This window comes from Loxodonta africana, chromosome 16 (assembly GCF_030014295.1).
Source record: "Loxodonta africana isolate mLoxAfr1 chromosome 16, mLoxAfr1.hap2, whole genome shotgun sequence".
In the NCBI taxonomy this organism is placed as follows: domain Eukaryota; kingdom Metazoa; phylum Chordata; class Mammalia; order Proboscidea; family Elephantidae; genus Loxodonta; species Loxodonta africana.
In genome coordinates this window covers 47,892,926-47,908,957 of record NC_087357.1, presented here as the reverse complement: position 1 = coordinate 47,908,957, position 16,032 = coordinate 47,892,926, and the positions used below count along the sequence as shown (strand labels likewise).

General features: G+C 48.3%; 1 protein-coding gene across 5 annotated transcripts in view; it reads right to left on the bottom strand.

Moving 5' to 3' along the window:
- SGMS1 (sphingomyelin synthase 1) overlaps window positions 1-13,599 on the bottom strand; it is a 346,369-nt gene extending 332,770 nt beyond the window's left edge. For all 5 annotated transcript variants that reach the window (XM_064269610.1, XM_064269611.1, XM_023546954.2 and 2 more), the window contains exon 1: window positions 13,361-13,599. The gene's annotated coding sequence lies outside the window, so the exon portion shown is untranslated. The remainder of the gene's footprint in view (window positions 1-13,360) is intronic.
- Window positions 13,600-16,032: the final 2,433 nt, after the last annotated feature.

Below are 16,032 nucleotides of genomic sequence, written 5' to 3'. Positions count from 1 at the left end.
AAAATAGACTCCTAAAAGTAGAACTGCTGGGTCAAAGAGCATGTATTTATGCTATCACTCTTAAATGCTACCCTTCACAGCCTGATCTTAAAGGGCAACTGCCATGAACTTTACTAGTTAGGTAAACTGTTTTCCTCTTATTATTAATACACCTCTTACTAACCCAGAGATTACTTTACAATACTGTAAACTTCTCAAGCAGAGGAATTTCCTTAAACAAGTGCCTTTGACAGCAACAGCCAAAGTCCTGAACTGTCCTCTCCAGACCTATTTTCAGTGCCCATCAAACACAGAAATCTGAGAAGCAGCATCTGCTCCAAGTGGTCTTTTGCTTGCCTCCTCATGGCTCAACCTTCTCTTCTTGCTCAGTAGAGGATAAAACCACATTGGGGCAGCACACACTCCTTCCTACCTTCCCTTCCCCTCAGCTCGTCTTCCAAAGACACCAGCTACATCATTTTGCTGCTCTTATTTTCTCAGAGGAATAACTAAGACACAGAAATGTCAAGACCTATGTAAATGCAATGAGTCTCTTGGTGTGTGCCTGCCTCCCCCCTTCTGGGCAGTCACTTCTCATTATTGCTGGCGGTAGTGGTTGTTGTCAAGTCTATTTCAACTCAGGGCGACCTCATGAGTGCAGAGTAAAACTGCTCTATAGGGTTTTCAAGACTGATCTGCCCTGTCTCCTGAGGCACTTCTCTGGGTGGATTTGAACTGTCAACCCTTCAGCTAGTAGTCATCAAGTACTTAACCATTTGCGCCACCCAGAGATGCATTTTGATCATTAGCCCCTGTAAAAAAAGAAAGAGGTCAATAAAGAGAAACTCTCACTGGCACAATTGCACCTTTTTCTGCTTTCCTAAAAATGGATGTTTCAGAGATACTCTTGGTGAATTTCAGGAAATCTATGGATGTTCTCCCCAGAATAGTACACTTGAGTACACATGCCCAAAATAATAAATTTTATTTCAGTGGCTTCATGAAGCCCATCCGTGGACCCCAGTGAGAACCTCTAGGCCAATAAGAGGGCACTCAAACAAACGGCCAAAAGGAGGCTTGAGAAATTCCTGAGTCTTCTCACCATTCCGTGCCTGTTTCTAAAATCAAAGGGAGGAGAAAAGCCAGCCATGTTCAGGGCCCTATGGAAACCTGGAACACTGCCCAGCACAACTGCTGGTAACTCTGTAGGCCTTTGAGAGTAACTCAGGTGTCACTACACAGACAGCATCAGTAAAGCAAAATGGCAAGTTTTCAACCTTGTGAATGGGTGACAGAGCCGTTAATAGGCCTGGGTGGGGCTTTGCCTCAAGACCACCTGACGTGCTACACATTTGTTTTCTTCATTATTGTCTGTCTGCCCCATTACCAAGAAAACCCCATGCAGCTGAGACTCTGCTTTGTTCATACCTATGCTCTTAGCTCTGTCCAGAGTCAAAGCTGCAGATGACCAGAATGTTTAGAGACTGAGGCTGTCCACAAAGACTTCCATAGAAAGTAATGACATACACGGGACATTTTGTATACTTGAGACTTCAAAATGAGAACATAAAGTCACAGCCAGAGGGAACAACAGGGACAGGCTCTTGGAAAAGATCAGGTAGGAACATAAGGGAAAGGATGACACAGTCCACATGGTGAGAAATCTCAACACATGGCCAGGAAGTTGGTAAAGAGGGACAGTCCCTGTGCAATAGCTCCAGGTCTCACTCGTGGTTCATTTAGTCTACATGTCTCCCCCTGAGAGAAAAGGGAACCTGCCTCCCTCCCTCTGAGAGGAAGAAATCCCGGGGTCACACTCTAAGCCACTTCCCAAGGCCACCCCAACAACTGAAGAATGCTGCCCTGCATTACCGAAGGCACGGCCGGGGTTTCCATACAACAACACCGTGATGTGTGATTATTATTAGCATGACGCACAAGAAAAAACCAGTGCCACAGATGAGTTTGAACCCAAGGATACTGCTCTTTCTGCCACTCCCCAACTGGCTTTCAAAATCAGGGCCCTGGGGTCTTGTCTTTCCCACTTCCTATTATCCACAAGGACCGTTTCTCTCCCACTCACACAAAAATGGCTCAAGAAGTTCATTACAACCTCACAGGTGAGGTGTGCCGGGGCAGCCAGTCATACCTGTCCCCACCTGCCCTGCTTCGTCTCAGGCGACCAGGGCAGCCTGACTCAGGCTTACAGGCCCAGATCCTCCCATACACGGTGTTCTTTTTATGACTCCTGTTTTGTTTGGTCCCATGGCCTTTCTCCAGCATGCCAGGATGTCAGCACTCCTGTCTTCACCCACCTGCCTGTGCACCTGCAACCCAGCCGCTGCCCCTGCCCACCCCATACACTCCCCTCTCCCCGACTAGCTCCCCTCAGGAGTAATCAATTCCTTTTCTTGTTTGGTCTTGTACCTCTGCACGCCCACCACACCCACACCCCCTTTTCAGACTTCTGCCCAAACTGTCAGCCTGTCTTTGCCTAGGAATTAGGAGGACAAACTACCAGCAAAACACCTCCCTTCCCAATCTCAGATTAGTTACGATGGCCCCGTCCTTCATGGATTCACAGAATGTCTCGGCGTGAAAACTTTCAGAAGACTGAACATCACACATTTCGCACCTTGAACAGAATAACCTGTCAGGAAGAGCATCAGTCACAACCTGGAAAATACAAACATCTGGTGAATCAACCACTTATTGCTGTTTCTATAGTTCAGACACACAACTAACCAGGAGTAGAGAAGACAGCACTGAAATAAGGGTCTTTTTTATTAACAGAATAATAAAAGATTGATGATGGGGAGCTCATGAAGCACTCATTTCAGGTGTCTCCTAATCACGGGACTCATGGAATTTGGGGACTAGACAACCAGGGGTCAACTAATCCCAACTCCCCTTTACAGATGAGGAAGCAAAGACCCCAACTTTTTCAAGGTCATACCACTGACAGGTATGCCTTAGCTTGCAAATTATTTGTAAGGACATGAAAAAAGGAGGGAAAGGCACAGAAAATTAAAAAATGCACACCTCTGAGAACAAAAATGAAAGTGGAATTTAGCACTTTTTAATAAAGAGTTTCTTTAAAAAGCTGATTTACCTTAAAGGGAGAAAGTCATTAATCATCTTCTGGTTTTCCACTCCCAAGTAGTAGCTAAAATTTAACCACAATTTTTAAAAACAAAGAAAGTGAACCGGTCAAGTGCTCATGTAAGGGTTCCGAAGTGGTTTTGAAATGCAGTCCCAGTTTCCAACTTCCCTTTTGCTGATCATTTCCAGCTTGTCAGAGTTATCTCACTAAAAAAGTAAACCTTGTGTTATTTTAAAACCAAACACAAAGATCTCAAAGATCCCAAAATACCACTCTTCTATGGTATCAGTGACCTTCTCCTGCACGTTCTCAGGCTTGGTGTACAGCTGCACCACTGCATTCACTATCTCATGTTGACATTTATCTGTGGATGTGTCTGTCTCCCACAAACTCCTCCAGGCCCCATCTCAGTCATCTCTGTGTCTCTGAGCTTAATAAGGGGTCTAGGCCATAGCTGACCTTCAACACGTGTTTATTGCCATATTTAAGCCAGGAGTTATAAGGATCAGACTTGCAAGCATCTCGCACACATGAACAGGCCACTCCAGCCTCCCCCATCTTTCCTTGGCAACCTCCATCCTCTCTCCCCTGCCACATACCCTTACCAAGCAAGCAAGCCTCTCCAGGCCTGCCGGGTCACAGAAGAGCCCTGACAACTAGCCCAGGGAAAGAGCCAGATCAACGTTTCTTCCCAAACGGCTCACTTCTGCTGCTCTCCTTTAACTCATGCTTTCAGCGGTAAGATCTGAGTTAATTCCAAGTCCCAAGTTCCTACAGAATCTTGCAATTGTAAAAATTTCTCACTCCACAATTTTGTGTGTAACATTGTTCGGATGGGAAAGATGCCGTCTGAATTGCAAAACAACAAATCTTTGCTGTATAGTAACAGCTCAGGATTTTCGAGCACTTCCCATAGTGGCCGTACTATACTGTTCACACATGGTAGCTATTATACCTCACAACAGCTGAAGGAGAGAGGCACACGGCTTTTTTTTTTTTTAATTTGGTGGCTTCTGACAAACACAGTTTTCTACTACAACTAACCCAGTCAAATAAGATTATCCGTCGCCTTCCCAAGGTCAGGCTATATATTTTAACATACTTTTAATTTCTCTGTGCCTAAATTCTCCCAAGGGGATAAACGGTGGCATAAAGCCTTTTATTTTTTTTTTCCTAGTTTACGGCAGGTTGTGGAGAAGATGGAAAATGAAATGAAAACACATCAGGATACCTCCCTAAGAAGAGAGGCATCAGATGGCACTTCATGCTTGCAATGAGCCCTGACATTAACCTGCATTTCTTCGTTTTCTCTCCACCCTGGGTTACCTATCCTAAGCCACGTCAGAAACACTGAGCAGCAGAGAAAGCAAATTTCTCCTCTGCATCAACTCAGATATCCCTTTCCTGTCCTACATAAACAGACAATGTGAGTTCAGTTTTTATTTCGTGACGTGAAAGTACTTAAAATTTCTAAATCTGAAATCAATCCCGGCTTATTGTAACTTCAAGCAGGAGCAGCTGATTCCTCAGTGATATGGGTACTGCATGTGGCAGTGGATCTCAGAGCGGTCCCTAGACCAGCAGCCCCAGTGTCATCTGAGAACATGTTAGACAAGCAAATGGTCAGGCCCCACCCCACCTGCTGCCTCAGAAACTCTGGTGGAGGTGGGGCCCAGCACTAAGAGGTTTAACAAGCCTTCCAGGTGACACCGATACACACTGAAATTGGAGAACTACTGGCTTATGCTGATAAACTTCCAAGGTCATGGGAATGCCCAGCTGGGCTAACCTGTGTTTCGCAACTCTTTACGTAATTGTGATGGCTCTCCACGAACAACAGCACCTACTCTTGTTATTTTTCCAATTGGTGGAGGCCCCAAACACTAACCTCTTTCAGGGCAAAAAGCACTCCTATCTTGGGGGGGCAAATTACTTGTGCCCCACTCTCCTGTCTCAAAGTATCTGTTTCACAGAACTGTCACAAGAGTCAAGGGCTTAGAGCAGTGGCTCGCGGTAAGCCCTCAACAAACATGAATCCCCATGATTACTACATCTCTGCCGAAAGGTCTAATTCAGAACTAGGAATAAAGCAAAACAAAACTTGCTTCCTGCATGCCAACCACCTGATTTATTCTATCCACTCTACCTCCCACCAGGCAGGCCAGCCAGGACCAAGACTGCACCTGGCTCCATGGTCTTTCAGGCACTTAGTCTACGGTCTGAGCACCCACCACCTGCCCAGCAACCCAAGCAATGTGCAGAGGCTTCTTTGGTGCAGAAAGTCCACTCTATGGTACTGTGCCACTGACCGGGTCTTTCTACCCCCAACCAGGTCTTTCTGCACCAAAGCCGTCCAATTCCTGGGCATAAAGCCTCACATACCTCAAGCACAGTGAATATTCACAAATGTAGCAATGATAGCAGCTAGCATTTATACTGTGCTTACCATGTGCCAGGCACTAAGTGTGTTACAAATACGAACTTTTACAGACCTCCCAACAATCCCATGAAGTCGTTGCTGTTATTACACATGCCACCAAGGTTGGGGAAACGGGGCAGGCACAGAGAGTTTATATAACCTGTCTAAGGTCTCACAGCTCTCAAACCACAAGGCCAAGATCTGGACCCAGGTGCTCTAGCTCCAGAGTCAGCACTCTTAACTGCTGAACTATCAGACAGAGAGCTACTAGTCACTTAATCACCTACTAAAAAAAAAAAAAAAAAAAAACCACCAAACCCGTTGCTGTCGAGTTGATTCCAACTCATAGCTACCCTATAGGACAGAGTGGAACTGCCCCTTAGGGTTTCCAAGGAGCGCCTGGTAAATTCAAACCGCCCACCTTATTTATGGTTAGCAACTACACCACCAGGGTTTCCAGTTACCTACTAGTCACTAGTTATCATCAATCCCAAACAAAGCACTGATTTTAAAATACTTAAAAATAGGCACAATATCCATTGCCATGGTGTTCAATATTGGACCCTCAAGACCCCCCAACAAAAAGTCTAATTATACTTGGTTTGTCAGACTTCTTCTCTCTCCCTAATCTAATTCTCCCCAAGTCAAGTCAAAACTCTTTCACAGAGCATGATTTCTCTTTTCTTATAATTCCCCTGGCACCACACTACTTAACCCCTAATTATATACCATCTGTCACATAGTTCTCTAATTGTTCCTTGTATATTAGTCTTTCCTTTCCCACTCGACTGTAAAATTCTTTGGAAGCGTCCATACTTTCTGTGAAACCCCTGCAAAGCTAGCCAGAAGCATGGGCTTGCTTATACGGACTCAGAGACTGTTACACGGTTAATTCACTTCCCTTTTCTGACACTTCTTTGTTATCCATCCTAAGAAAAGCAGAATAAAAATAAGTTTATGCTGTTTAAAGCCAGCATCAGAGGAGACATTACACCAACATTCAGCGAAAGGCAACTCTGTTTCAAGATCTGCACCCCATGCCTTTCCCACATTATTCCATTTAAACCCCTAGCAACCTTACAAGGGGGGGAGGTGTTATCCCTGTCTGAGGAAGGAGGAACCAGAGGCTCTGAGGGGTGAGCAACTTGCCCAATATCACTCAAGGCTGCTGAGTGAAGAACAGAGATTTAAACCAGATCTTCCCAAAAAGCCCCTACTCTGCCTACCGCTAAGGTACCCAGACTCAAATTTTCCGCAAAGTAGCTCATTACCTTTGTAAAAAATGCTATCGTGACAAAGAAATTTTAAACTCTATTAAAAAGTCATTTTGAAAAGATGGATGATAACCACGTTCATGAACAGAGCTATACTAAGACGGAAAAGGTGTCAATTTCCCCCATATTAAACTATACATTCAAGGCACTCACATTTCTACTTCACTGAGAACCTGACAAGCATTCCAAAATGTATATGGAAGAACAAAGGTCCACAAATAACCAAGTGATATTTTGAGAAAGAAGAACAAAGCAGAGGCTCACCCTGCCACAAAAGACATACTGTAAAACCATAATAATAAAAATAATTTATCATAGAAACAGACAAACGACTAGAATGGAATAGAGAACTCAAAAACAGACGCTCATGAAGAGTCTCAAAATCAGTATGTTGTGGGAAAGGAACCAGGTACGCAGAAATACCATACTGTATGGTTCTGTTTACATAAAATTCTAGAAAATACAAACTAATCTATAGTAACAGAAAGCAGATCAGTGGTTGCCTGAGTCTGGGAACAAAGAGAGGAAGGAACTGCTAAGAGGTCCAAGGAAAGTTTAAGACAATGGAAATGCTCTGTATCTTGACTGTGGTAGTGGTTTCACAGTGGTTTACGTACACCTGTCAAAACTCATCAAATGGTACAGTTTAAATGGATGTGGTTTACTCTATGTAAATTACAGCTTGTAATAAAGTTGAAAAATAGACTCATGTATATATGTGGGAACCTGATGTATGATAAAGGCTGCTCCACAAAAAAATAGCAGGGAAAGAATATATCGTTTAACAGATGATTGAAGGGAAATTTGCCCACAAAATGGAAAGGAAAAAATAAAGGGGGATTCCTTCCTTATGCCGTATATAAAGATGAACCTTAAATAGGTTAAAGACCTAAATGTGAAAAGTAAAACTAGAAAACTGATAGAATATAGAATATCTTTGTAATCTTGGCATAATGAAGAATATCTTATCAAGGTCCTAAAGTGCAACATAAAACAAAATTTGATGGATTTCATCTATATCAAAACTAAACATTTCTCATTAATGACAGTAATGACAAAGTTAATACACAGATGGCAGAATGCGATTAATATCTAGAATATGCAAGAAACTTCTGCAAATCAGCCATCAGAAAAATAGACTAAAGCTAGTCAAAGAAATTGCACTACCTAACAAATACACTGAAAACCCAAACAAAAACCAAACCCACTGCCGCGGAGTCGATTCCAACTCATGGTGACCCCACAGGGTTTCCAAGGCTGTAAACCTCTGCGGAAGCTGACTGCCACATCTTTCTCCTTCAGAGCCACTGCTGGTTTCAGACCTCCGATCTTTCAGTTAGCAGTTGATCGTTTTAGCCACTTGCCACCAGGGGTCCTCACAAATACTTTAAAAGGTGCTCAAATTCACTAAGAAATCACATAAATTCACATTAGAACAATTAGATACCACTTCACAGCTAGCAGGTATTGGTAAAACTTATAAAGGTTGTTAATACCAAACACTGGTAAAGATGGGGGGAATCAGGAATCCTCATGCACTCATGTGGGAAAGCAAACTGGTTCAGCAGCTCAGGAGAGTAATTTGGCAATACTTAGTAAAAACAGGGGTGCTTGTACCCTACGACCCGGTCTACCTATTCCTTGGTATATACTCCTAGAACAGTAGTCCTCAAACTTGCCCAAGCATCGGAATCTCCAAAGGGGCTTGTGAAAACACAGGTAGATAGGCTCGGCCCTCAAGGTTTCTGACTCAGGAGGTCTAGATTCGGGCTCACAGGACTGCATCTCCAACAAGTTCCCACGTGCTGCTGCTCCTAGGTGTGGACCACACTTTGAGAACCACTACCCTGGAGATACTCTGGCACACAACTTTAAGAGAATGGGTATAGGACGTTTGTCACAGTTCGCTTGTAGTAGCAAGAGTAGAGGTAACCTAAGTGTCCATCACTAAGAAAACGGATAAATAAAGCTAGTAGAAGTACACCAGACCATAGAAAATCAGCAGTCAGAAGCAATGCACCAGATATACCTATGTTAACAAAGAACTCACAAAGGAAATACAGAATGAATTTTTCTGGATTTTTATAGAAGTTTGAAATTTTCCCTAACAGTTTTAATGCTGAAGAAAAAGAAATAGAATCCAAGTCCATAGTACAATACCACTTACGGAAATTAAAAACACAAAATAACCCAGCCTCTTTAACAAGGAGGCACACGGACCCAAGAATATATATCCAACATGTGAGAGCAGTCTCTTCCGGCAGAGAACAGAACGGGAGTGAGAATGAAGGAGAAAAAAAGAAAAGAAAGGAGCTTTGCAGAGAGGATTATACACCAAGAGCTGAGGAATGTCATTAACTCAACTCTCAAAAGTTATTTTTAAATTCCCACTCACCTGCATTTACATACAACGGTGGCTTCAGTAAAGTCCCAGTGCCTTGCATTTACCAGGGCAGATCAGCTTGCCACTAAGAGATTGAAGGGGAACTTTCCGAAATATAAACTTGAGGTGATTCAGGCTACCAGGTCTAACCTGCTACTGAGCCCTGGACTCCCCCTCCTTCGCCTGTTAGTATTTAAAGAGAAGCGCGGTGCCTGACTTCTGGCAAAAGGGTGTGGAGGTGCGTGTGTGGCGTGTGCGTGTGCGCGCCTCTTCTCTGTGTGTGTCTGGGCTGTGTGTCTGACAGTTCGTGGGTGTCTCTCTCTGTATTCGTGTGTGTCTGCACGTATGTGTGGTTATGTTTATCACTGGAGGTAAACAGAACTCTAGATGGGAGCAGAGCACTCCAGGGAAGCCTGGGCCACACTTGATCAGCCATTCAGTTCGGTTTTACTGAAACCAGAAGTCATGGTTACAAAACCAAGCCACCTTCCTGGGGCCCCGCCGTCCTCCTTCTTCCCTTTCTTCACTCTCCCCTCCTCCACATCCCAAATGGGCTGATCCAAAAATAAGGTCCTCTTGTGTCTGGGTTGCTTATGAAAGTGACAAACCTTACAGGGGAAACGCTTGGAATGCAGCTGCTGTTAGGTGTGTAGAGTCAATTTCAGCTCACAGCAGCCCCATGTGACAGAGCAGAACTGTTTCATGGGGTTTTCTTGGTCTTTCTCCTGCAGAGCTCCTGGGTGAATTCGAACTGCCAACCTCTGGGTTAGCAGCCAAGCGTTTAACCATTTGCACCACCGAGGCTCCTTTGGAAGGCAGTAGGAGTTGACAAGTGATCCTTATCTTCCTAGCCAAGAGCCTTTAACAGAAGAGCCAAACTCTTTAAAACTAGGCATGTCATAAAAGTTCTTCCAGAAGAGATTGCTGTGGCTACAGCTACCATCCACAAATGGCAAAGAAAAGAGCATTCTGTCATCAGTCATGCCACCACCAGGCCAGACTGGCCACAGCTTTTTCTAAGAGCTACTGAACACTTTGTCATATGAAGTGGTGGGAGAGTATGGGACCATCAGAAAACAAAAATCACCACTGATTGAATTTGCAAGAAAACCCAACAGAGCCTTCTGAAAGCAGCTTTAAATAAGCAAGGCCATGCCAGCAAAGTGTGTCTTCAGAGGAAGAAGAAACAGCTAAACCGGAGGAGGGAGAACTGTAAAGGGGTAGTGCAGATAAGTAGGCTGGCCACACACTCATGCCCCGCCCCCCCCAAGACTGGGACACTTATCCCCATGTGTAAACAACCCAGAATTTTTGTTCCCAAGACACTGTTTTGTTTTTTACATAGTAGCATCTTTTACTGGATGGTAAAGGTTAGGAATCCTGCAGTGTTCTCCTGAAATGCTTTGTGTGGAATGAAATTTTGTAAATTACATCATATTTCATGTACAGCAGAAGCACTTTTTACTTAAAAAAAAAAAAAAAAAAAACTGACAGCCTAAGGTAGGAGTCCTTTAGGATTGCCTGAGATTTGTTAACGAAGCACACTGATGTCTGAAGTAAGTTGAAGTACTGGATTGGCCACAATTTGAAAATTTAGGGATTTAACCAAAAAGAAAAAGTTTAAATAGTTGAGGTTTCAAACTAAAATTGAATGCCTACAGTCAACACAGAGAATTACAACGGTACAAAGTTCCTTAAGTGTCAAAACGCATTGGCACTGCTGTGTATACTTTACTCTGGCAATATTGAGGGAAGAACCCCATTTCCAGAGTTAAGAAATAGAAAAGGTACATGATGAACACTAATAAGCTATTCTGTTATCAAGAATTATTTTAGATTTCAGACGAACAGGGATTTATTGAGTATGTACATGACGGCAACGAACAACTAAAAGTTAGGCACCATGCAAGATGAACAACTAAAAGTTAGGCACTTTCAGATAACTAACACGCTTTTATTTACTGTGCCCCTTTAACAGGGGCTCTGGTGGTACAGTGGTTAAGCACTCGGTTGGGAACCAAAACGTCAGTGGTTTGAATCCACAGGCACTCATGCGAAAAAGATGTGGCAGTCTGCTTCCATAAACATTACAGCCTTGGAAACCCTACAGGGCAGTTCTACTCTGTCCTATAGGGTCACTATGAGTCAGAATCAACTCTACGGCAACGGGTTTTTTGATCCCTTTAACAAGTTTAATCTATCAGTTGAATTAATTTCTTAAAAAAAAAAAACTGCTTAGAATGTTTACAATAGCTTATCATCAGCAGTGAAGAGTCACAGAAATATATCTTACTAAAAATGTAAAGGTCTAGTCTCTGAAGAAGCAAATGTAGGAAAGGCTAGATCACCACTTTACCTGACAATCACTTTCTGCAGAATAACTAATCTCTTAAGCTGTGCATGGTGACAGCTGCCACCTCCTGCTACACAGCAGGTCACAGGGCTGGGGAGACCCAGAAACATTCTACACAGTTCAAGAGAAACTGTGAAGAAACTCAAAGAACCAGGGCCTTAGAGACCTTAAAAGGAAGCAAGGTAAGCAAAGGGTGCTGCTATAGGCAGAAGGCAGCTCCTGGAGGTTTCCCCAAAGCTGGCGCCTCCAACAGCAGGCGCAGGCGGCTGCTGCTGGCTTGGTCGTCCAAGGCTTGGCTTCAGAGCTGGAAGGCTGCCACCTGCTGAATCACCAAACATCCCTGGGCTTCCCTTGGAGCACTGACCAGACAGGCACCCATCCCCCGCGCGGCTTCTCCTTTGGACATCTTACACCCGGACCAATGAAAGCACCCAGCTCTCTCCCTTTCCGCACAGGCCAAAACAACCGACAACCCCTTCAGTCTGGGCAGCCCTAGGCAACTCCCATTGCGCTCCTACGTCACCCATCCCACTCCCCTCTTTCTGCCCACTCAGTCCCCCAGAACATCCAACCACCAGTGGGGAGCGTGGGGAGTTCGCAGCACACCATGACAGGCATTCACAACCAAGCAGCCAAGCAGAAACACCACGGAATCTGAAGGCAAAATAACCTGTCCAAACAGCTTTAAAGATCCAGGTAGGTAATGTCAAGGGAGCGAAAAGAGTCAGGCCCACAACACAACTTCCTTCCCGAAAGCAGCCCTCGCTCTTGGTTTCATAAGCGGATGCAGCTGAAATCTGTACTGTCTGAAGGTAAAAGAAACATCTGAGAAGCACCTGCCGGGATTCTCTTCCCCCTTCCAGCTACCGCAATCCTCAGCTCGATTTTTACTCTTGACTACCCGAGGCTAACAAGCGTTAACCAGAATGGGCCAGGCCGAGTCCGTTAACTGGACCAGACCACCCTACCTGGCCCACCAGAAGAAGCCCCGAGCCCGAGTTTGGGTTAAGATGGTGGGAAAGGCACTCGCTGCTGTCGCTTCTCTGCCCTTGACAAAGCGCCTGAGAATCGCGAAGACTCCTCACTCACGGGGAGAGCCGCGTCCTGGAGACGCTGTCCGGTCGGGGACTGAGGCGATGGCCACTCCAGGCCTCGCCCCTAAACACACCCACACGGCGGGGGCAGCTCCGCAGGGTCTCAGGGCCGCCCCGGAGCTTGGGGAAGGTACGCAGCCTGGGGAGGTCCTCGAGGAAGGGGGTCCCACATTTTATGTTGCCAGGGGACATCAAGGGGCCGCGGTGGGGGGCTTCTCGAAGCCCTGGGCGCCTGACCAGCTGCGAAGTACCCCGAAGTACCAACTGACACGCCATCGCCCGGGCCGGGGGGGGGGAGGGCGGGGGCCGTGATTTGGGGTCGGCCCTTGCCAGTCTCCGGATCCCTGCAGAGCAATTGCCCGAAAGGCTCCCGGGCCCCGCCACCATCCGCCAGACGCTCGCCCCAATCCCCGACCCCAGGCAGCCTTCCAGCCCGCACGCAGCACCTCTAAAGAGGTGCCCACTGCCGCCCCCGCCTGCCTCCCCGCCCCAACTTGGCCAAGGAGCCCGCGGGGGTCCAGCCCTCTCCGAGACCTGATTCTGGCCGCAGGACCGCCCCCTGCGTCCACCCTCTGGGAGCGGCCGCACCGGGGGAGTGCCCACCAGGTACGCACGAGCCACCGGACGGGCTCCGCTCACGCCCCCTCGCCCGGGGCTGCCCACACGCAGCCCCCCGGCGTCAAGCCCGGCCTGCGAGGACTCATCGGCCCCCCGAGACCGCACGGTCGGCCATCTCCCCCCTCCCCGAGACTCACTTGCACCGGAGTCGCGGCCGCTGCCGGAATTCCGCTCGCCGAACCCCCTGCCGCGGAATGAAATCCGGGGCAGGGCAGCGTCGGGGCTCCGCACCCGGATCGCGCTCTCCGGCCGGCTGGCCGGGCCCGAGGGAAGAACAACCTTCCCTGGCCGGCCCTTCCCGCTCCCGTCCTGCCAGTTGCCGCTGCTGCCCCGGCCGCTGCCTCGCTGGTGCGAATGCTTCCGACTTGCCACCGCCAGCCTCCCAGGCTGCCGAGCATGCCCAGTCCGCGGCCCAAGCCAGCCCGGCTTCCCGCGGGCACGGATCCGCTCCTCCGGGTGTTCGCGGCGGCCGGGGGGAGGCGGTCCGGCCCGGCGGGCGGGGTTCGCGGGGCTCCTCCCGGGACCTAGCCGGACCGCGCATCCAGGGGCCAGGCGGGGGTGTGCCCCTTTAATTTCACCTGAAGTGATGGGAAGAGCAGGAGGCGGGCACTTTCCCCCACCGACGAGAAAGCCCTAACTTAGAGACTTTGAGGGAGCCGCTTAGTGAGGCCAAATGGGGGCCGGGTTTAACCGTGAGGGCCGGTAAACAACCTAGGGGCAAAGAGTTGAGACGTGAAGCTGGTCAAAGAGACGGGAACGCAAACTCGGGCTTCTGGGGGCGCCGGGCTCGGGGGCACGAGTTTGCCAGCTGCCTGAGGATGCTCTGTTCCCCACCGAGCCTAAGAGGTGCGATACTTGTAGTTAACTCCTGATTCAGCGTTCATAAAGAAGGGCGGACCTCAGTCTTTTTGGCCCATTTTCAAGTCTCTGTCCATAGGTTCCCATCTTCCACCCCGACTCCGGCAAATAACACTAGGGCCGCCAGCGCCGCGACGCCGGTAAGAAACCCGGGCCGCGTCAGGGACGCCCCGCCCCGTCTGGGCCCCGCCTCCCGCCGGCCCCTCGGAGCTGCCGCGAAAACCCGGAGAGCTGCTGCCCACCGGCAGGAGCACTGCGCATGCCCAGTAGCCCGACCTGGTGCGGGTGGCCCGAAGGGAGGTTTTCCTCCGCTCTTTGAGCTGGACCCCGGTACTCCGGTTAGGGGCGGCCGCCGGCAAGTGCCGTGCCGTGGCGCCCTCCGTCGCTGGCCGCACCACGCTGCACCGTCGTGGCGGAGAAGCAGCGCGGGGCTGCGCCTCCCACGGGGTCGGGGACTTGGCGGACGGGGGAGGGGGCGCGCGGCGATAGCGGCGTGACACGTGACTGTCCGCGGCGCTGCGGGCAGCCATCTTCCGCCCGGCCATCGAGCCGCCCGCGTTCGGAGCGGACTCGGGAGCCCGCCGGGGAGAAACGGCGCCTCTGCCCCCGCCACGCCCTCCCACGGGGTTCCACCCTTGGCCCCGCACCTGCCTCCGCCCCGCCCCGGTGCGCCAGAATCGCTGCGCTGGTCCTGGGCTTGCTCCGTGGACGGGTTACCGCCGAGGCAAGGGGCAAACGGCTAAGAAATCTAGAGGACGAGAGTCCTGCTGCGGCCGGATGGTGAAAGGCCTCTTGTTTGTCCCCAGAGGCGGAAATTGGAGAGTGGAGTCCTTTTCCGTAAGGCAGTGACACCCCCGCTGCCTCCCTGTTCTACCCTATTCCCTGCAGAGGAGATGTAATGTCTTGGCAGGGACATCTGGACAGGGGCAGTCGCTCTTCAGTGCGGCGCGATATCCCAGGGCTCCTGCTGGTGGGCAGCTTGGATAGTGAATATTTATTGAACTTTTGCTTCGAGGTACCTGAGATTCCCGGAGTACCAGGACGAGCAGCGTTACCATCAGCCGAGAACCTGTGAAAGAAAGATCCGTTGCCTTTGAGCGACCCTGTAACGCTTGTTACAAATGGCGAATTCGCGTCCCCACCTGTATCTCCAGAATCAGAAACGACGGGTGAGGTCCTGCAGTCTGGTTAAAAGCCCTCCAGACGGTCCTAATGAAAATCCTTTATTTCTACTCACTGTTACAGCAGCCCATTTTATAAGTGAGGCATTAAAAATTCACCTGACTTGCCCCAACACGGTGAGGGGTCGGGCATTCAAACCTAGGCAGTCTGCCCCAATGCTGGCTCTCTATCACGCCCTACACTCTGGCTTCTCTGGATTTCCATTCCCCACCATCACCCCTCACCCCTTTGGGCCTACAACACTCTACTGCTCTTCTCAGAAAGATGAAAGAAGAGTACATTGGTCAAGTACAGCTTTAAAATAACTGAAATTCAACTACATATTTTGAATGTCTACTGCAAAAAAAAAATTTTTTTTTTTTTTTTTTACTGAGGTCAAGGCTCAGTGAGTCATAGTAGCACTACTGGGTATTTTTGTCAGTTGGCACCTAGAAGGTGAAAGATGAGGCTGCTTCTTGTGATCAAATTTTTTTTCAAGCTATGAGCGTGGCAGCAACTGTGACTGGTTTCTCTGGAGTGAAGTGCTGTGTACGTGGACTGTCCTTTCAAGTTTGGACTTCCTGAAAATAAGGTCCAAGTAAAGATCTGGTGCAGCTTTGTGTCAAGGAGTCTTTTAATTGACTTTAAGTTGCCCCTCCCAAATGTAAAAACCAAAACCAAACTCATTGCCTTCCAGTGATTCCAACTCACAGAACCCTACAGGACAGAGCAGAACTGCCCCGTAGGGTTTCCAAAGCGGCTGGTGGATACCAACTCCCCACCTTTTAGT